Below are 6000 nucleotides of genomic sequence, written 5' to 3' on the forward strand. Positions count from 1 at the left end.
AGCTGTAAGAGATTACGCCAGTCACCCGTCAGTCCCCAATAGCCCAGCAGCACAGCCGGAGTCTGTCAAAGGGCAGTAAGCTTACAATACACTTTTCTTGCCGAGCTGAGAAGTAGGACATTCGTACTCTGCAGTTCCAGTCACTGAACTCGAAAGAGGAAGCTGTGATGCCCGCATTTATCAACAGAAAGGTGGGCTCTGATTTCATTGCAGTTTTACAGAGAAAGCTGGACACTCCCTCTGGCCAGTCTTTGGGGAAAAATAACCCAAAAGTTTTTTATCACTGAACAGATCCAACCTTTAAGCACAGCTTTCACTCTGCAGTATTTTTCCTCTCCTTTCGCAATCTCTTTATTGGAAACAAGATAAAATGCCTAAAATACAGGCTTAAAAGTGCTATCTACACACTGTTTGTATGTGAGCACAATCATTTTCCATACATGGGATCACACAGGCAGTTATTTATATCAACCTTTTGAATGATAAGACACCACAATTATCATTTGCAGGCAGTTTAATTATGCTCATGATTAACACATAATAACACAAGAGATTAGAGAGAAGAGAAATCCCAAAGACGCACAAACTTCTGTCCCACCACCATGGATAACAGATCAATCCATTTCAGAAGCAAGAAACTTAAAATTGTTAATGGCACAGCTCATTCCTTCAAAGGCCTATCTAACATCTGGGATCTACATTTTCTAACTGTCCCCATTACACATTTTCCCACTGAAAATGTGACAACAAATATGATCTAGATCCCCATGATAGACTACAAGTATATTCCACCAAATTTTCCCGTTAAGAAATGCCCTCTTAAACTTGCTGTCCTGAATTGTCATAACCAGCAAAACTCAGAATTGTTTGTTAATGACTGAAACTAAACCAGCAAAATATCCGAACATTTTTTTCCTTATGACTTGTTTGTCCTTTTTCTTAAAAAAAAGAAGAAAAAAAAAAAAAACAAACCTGAGGGTACCAGTGCCCAAAGTGTGTATGTGAACATAGTCCTTCTATATAAAGCAAAAGAGGGGGAGGGGCAGAGGGGGAGAAAGGAGGGAGCTGACTTTCCCCAGGCTGCTCCCTCAACCCCACCACCAGCAGCTCTCACGCGTTAGTATGCTGTTGGGGTCTAGGCACACACTGTACCATAAAGCGAGGAAGCACCTCTCCATGAGAAATTCAGTTCAGTCTGACTCAAATTAAGACAGCATGTCCTCTTTCTTTAAATTAAATTTCATTAAGTATATGCCATGATGAGTCCTGGTTTATGTTTTGGGAAAAGAAGAAAAAAAAAAATTCTCCAGTAATTTCTCTCCGGCATGTTCCCTGAATGGAGTCCTATTTGTTACTTTATAAAAGATCACACAGAGGAGGAATCTACACAAAAACTCTTTCCTTTAATAGCTTTTTACTCAAGTATCAAGGCAAAGTGTCAAACTGGTTTTATTTCAAACTTGTAAAGAGAAAGAAAGGAATAAAGAAAGGAAAGGTAGTCTGATATTCTCCTAAAACTGTGAACCAAACAGTACTTAATCATTAAAGTAAAAATAAAATGGTCTACATTGGCACTTTTATACCATCGGCAAGAACCAGTAATGAATACAGCTTATCAGCTCATTATTTTACACCAACAACAAAAGAATTATAAACTTGGTCCAAAACCTGAAACCTGAGAGTCCAACACAGAGTTGTACATACAAAGAAACACTAAACAAAAATATCTGTGACCATTTATGGAAATGGTGAAATTAGAAAAAAAATCAGCCTTTCCCCTAAAAAAACAATCAACAATTCAAAACCTCACTGTTGACAAAGGTTCAACTAATACATTTGTCTTTTCAGAGTGACTTTGTAATTAGTTCTACTATTTCCTTCTAAAAAGGAAAGATTCTTACCAAAGTTGAATCTAAGTCTGGCCCTTACAAGCATTCAGATGTGCTTGGTGCTCACAGTCTCTGCTATCTACAGAAGGGCACAAGCCCAGCAGTGGAAGGATGAAGCACTGGGCAAAGCCTGATGTCTGTTCCCCAACCACCTCACAGTACCCTGACAGAGAAGCCCCCGTGCATAAGACACCAGTCAAGATTCACTGCAAGCTGCAGAGAATGGAGACCACTTCTGATCTGAATTTGCAGTGGGATCCCATCTTCCTGAAGGGATCTGTCTATTCAGGTAACCACCTGCAGGCACCCAGCACACCACAAGCCATCAGACCACCTAAATTTCCAGAAACAATCAAGGGAAAGGGTGGGGAGGAAGAAACATGTGGGTTGGTTGTCCTGAAGAACTAGACAGTGTTCTACTCATTGTACTATCTGTAACATTTTTAAAATACATATATATGTTTTTTTAAACTCTTTTGAAAGCTGATAGGTCTTACAGACCTTTCTGTCCCAAGACCTGGGCTTCCTCCAAGGCACTGTTATTAAAACTCGGCCTTTTTACATGACCGGCTCCTGAAACATCATCTGTCTCTAACTTTTCAGGGCTTAGTGAGGTCAATTTTCATTTCTGCAAATCACAGGCAGCCACTTGCTTCTGAGAAGTTAACAAGTCTCCTGAGAAATGCTAATAGCTGGTATTTCATTGTTTCATAAATATTTTTATACAGTGACAGCATTCAATTTTAAATAAATCTTTAAAAACACAATTAAAAAGCAAAGAAAATTAGGATCTGGATTTTATTTTCGTGGGAGAAAAAGAAGGGAGCCGTGAAGCCCTCCATTGTCTTCAACTCATTTAAAACGTTGCTCCGGTTTAAAAAAAAAATACAAACACATTAAAAGAAAGGAAAAAAAAAAAGGAAACTCATAGAAGTTGAACTTTCTTTAGAGTGGGCCTGTGGACTTTAGAACAAAACAAATGTTGCTGGTACGAACAAAGAGAAGAAACGCACTGATTTTCTCCCCTCTGGGGATCATTTCTCTTCCAATAAACAAACAAATCCCCCAGTATTTCCTACCGAAGGGAAGTTTTCCAGGGAGAGTCTCCTCCAGGATTTGGTGGTAACTGCGACTCAGTCTTTTTTGGACACAATGTTTCTGCTGACTCCTGAAAATTTTCCACTTGAATGTGCAATGAAGCGGCGGCGGCGGCAGCAACAGTCCTGGAGAAGCGGCAAAGACGACCGTGCCTCCTTTCATCTTTGAGAAGAAGGAGCGAAACCCCCGCCAGCAGCACAAGTCGGCGCAGCCCCCAGGCCGGCCCCGGGGGACCCCGGCGCCTGGGGCGGCAGGGGAGGCGCGGCGGGGGGGATCGGGCCGGCTTCGGGCTCCCAGGCGGCGCCGGCGGCTCTCCCCGCCCGCGCTCGCTCCGAACTTCTGACTTCTCCCAGAAAAACGTGGAAACTGCCCGAGGGTGTGTGCGTGTGCGCGCCGGCAGGCGGACGGGCGCAAGAGGGGGGCGCGGGGGGCGCGGCGCGGCCGGCCCGGCGCCTGCAAGGCCGCCTGTTGCCGCGCGGGCTCCGCTGCGCGCGGCCCAACTTGGCGTCCCGGCAACTCCCGCGGCGGCGGCCGGCCGCTCACCTTGGGGAGCGCGGGGAGGCGGGCGCGGGGGCCCGGCCCCGGCCCTCCGCGTGCCCGCTCCTCTGCCCGCCCGCCGCACACAAAGCAGAGTCCGGAGAGAAAGAGCGGCCGGGGCCGGCCCCCGCCCCCGGCGCCCCGCGCGCCCCCCGCACCCAGCATCAGCCCCGCGCGCCAACTTACCTCGGCGAAGGGAGCCGCCGCAGCGCCTGGCGCGTCCGAGGCAAACTTCGGCGCCGCTTCCCCCGCCTTCAGCTCGGAGCCCGGCTCCCTCCCCGCTTCCCGATCCCCGGGCTGGGCCACCCCACCCCTGCCTAGCACCGCTCCTGCCCCGGGGCCGGCTGGACGAACTGGGCTGCTGCCCGCGGCTCCGGGCAAAGGTGGACGGGGTGGGGGGGATTCACTGCATGGCCTGTCCCCGGACGCGGCCGCCCCGAGCCCGGGCCCCGCCGCGCGGACTGGCCCGCAGGGTGGAAGCGAGTCTGCAAAGTGCTTGATGGGCGCCCGCGGCGGGCGGCGGGGCCGCGGCGGCGGCTGCAGAGGCTCGGCTCGGCTCGGGCGGCGCGGCACGGCGCGAGCGATGCTAAGAATGTTCGGAATGAGGACAGGAATGAAATGAACGCCAGGACCGAACTCGCTCCGGAGGGGTGGGGCCTCGGTGACGTCATGCGGCCTGCCGCCCGGGGCCGGGGGCGGGGCCTGCCGCCGCCGGTGACGTCATGGGGATTCGGGGCGGGCCCGGCTGGGCAGCCTAGCCGTTGGGGCGCGGGCGGGCTCCCTCCCGAGGGGCGGCGGGGCGGAGTCTCGCGCCCACGGGGGAGCGGGGCGCGCGCGGGAGCCGCCCTGCCCCTTCCCGGCGCGGGCTCCGGGCTTTGTCCCGAGCTGGGCGGGGCGGGCCGGGGCGGGGAGGGCGCCTCGGAGGTGCCTGCGCCGCGCGGCGAGCTCTGGAATCCTGGGTTCCCTCCGCCGGGCGCGCGCCGCGCCGGCCCTGCCTCAGTTTCCCTACTCCCGGGCGCGGAAGCTCGCGCGGCCGCCTGGAGCGCTCCTGGACTCGCGGAAGTCTGCAAGTGCGGGGAAGAGAAGTTTCTGTTCTGAAAATTCACGTCGTTGTTCTCAAGCGCGGTGGACGCCTTCTCGGGGCCGGATTCCCAGCCTGCCAGAACTTCCCCTCTTTTCCACTTTACAAAAGTTCAGGGCTCTCGTTCAAGTCGAAGTCAGACCTACTGTTGGGAAGGGAAACCTTTAGCATAGCAAAGAAAAGAGAACTGCGGAGTTCGTAATAATCCTGCCCTGCTAACACGGTCTCCTCCGAGTCGCTCAAGAAATCGAGTTCACTCATCCCTGCGAGTTGTACTTTTCGAAAGCAATGGGTCAGGTAAAAACTCCCTAAATTTTTAAAGACTACCTCTTTAGGTGGAATGATTGGGGAGAATGGAATTGTAGCATGTATATTATCATAAGTGACCAGTCCAGGTTCGACGCATAAATTTTCCTCTGTTCATTTCTTTGCATTTGTGCTTTTTTAATAAAAATACTTTTAACTGTTAAAAAAAAATAAAATAAAATAAAGACTACCTCCGGCAGTTTCACGTCACTTTTTTTTTTTTTTGCGGGGGGGGGGGAGGGGTAAACTTAATTTACACAGAATAACTTTAACCCTACCTTTCGAAGTACTGACGCTAAAGTGACACAGCAGACGCCGTGGGTAAATCAGAAAACACCTGGATAAAGCTGACCTGCTGTGGCAGAACTGTCTAAAGTTTGGGGGTAACTGGTAACCGACAGTTTCGCTTAGATCAAAGTAGCAAAGCAATCCTGTCCTGTTGACTTCTTTCCTTGGGGCACTTTGCTGTCCTATTTAGTTGGGGCCACCAGCATACATAATGCCGCCTGTTTTGTGCCCCCAGGAGTCCCCCTAAATACGGGTACCTGAGAGAAGCGGAATGTGACTGGAGACAGCACATTTTCTACAAAGCATAGCTTCTACTAGCTCGTTTTTAATTGAAATTTTTGTTCAGAGAATTGAATGCAGTTGTAAAAAAATAACAATATAGAGAAAACCTTTGTTCACTTTGCCCATTTCTCTCACCAATGGTAATGTCTTAACTGTAATATCACAATGGGGATATTGACGTTGATACAATCCACCGCATCTTATACACGTTTCCCATTTTACTTGTACTCGTTTTTGTTTGCCTGTATTTAGTTCAATACAATTTTCTGTGGTGGCTAGGTATCCACCACAGTCAGGTACTGATTCATTTTAACTCTATCTAGTTTGCATGCAATAACGCAGTGATACAATGAGGCGCTCAGTAATGACTAGCCACCATAACACACTGGGTTTTGGACATTTGTTAAAACATAAAATTAATTTGGCATTACAGCTGTACAGGGCATATCTGTCTCCAAATACCATTTTTTTAAATACTCCAGAGAGAGTCTAACAGCAGTTCCAGATAGTAGGGTTTCA

General features: G+C 49.4%; 1 protein-coding gene across 2 annotated transcripts in view; it reads right to left on the bottom strand.

Moving 5' to 3' along the window:
* Positions 1–4137, bottom strand: part of TEAD1 (TEA domain transcription factor 1) — a 271199-nt gene extending 267062 nt beyond the window's left edge. Inside the window, exons 1-2 of one of the 2 annotated variants that reach the window (XM_055423349.2) lie at positions 3711–3842; positions 2969–3112 (exon numbers count right to left, since the gene is read on the bottom strand). The gene's annotated coding sequence lies outside the window, so the exon portion shown is untranslated. Of the gene's footprint in view, positions 1–2968; positions 3113–3710 lie in introns of both variants that reach the window. The other variant, XM_055423353.2, reaches the window with a different exon arrangement.
* Between the last annotated feature and the right edge of the window lie 1863 nt (positions 4138–6000).

Source organism: Moschus berezovskii, chromosome 14 (assembly GCF_049115385.1).
Source record: "Moschus berezovskii isolate FMDL1 chromosome 14, NW_MosBer_1.0, whole genome shotgun sequence".
NCBI classification, from domain to species: domain Eukaryota; kingdom Metazoa; phylum Chordata; class Mammalia; order Artiodactyla; family Moschidae; genus Moschus; species Moschus berezovskii.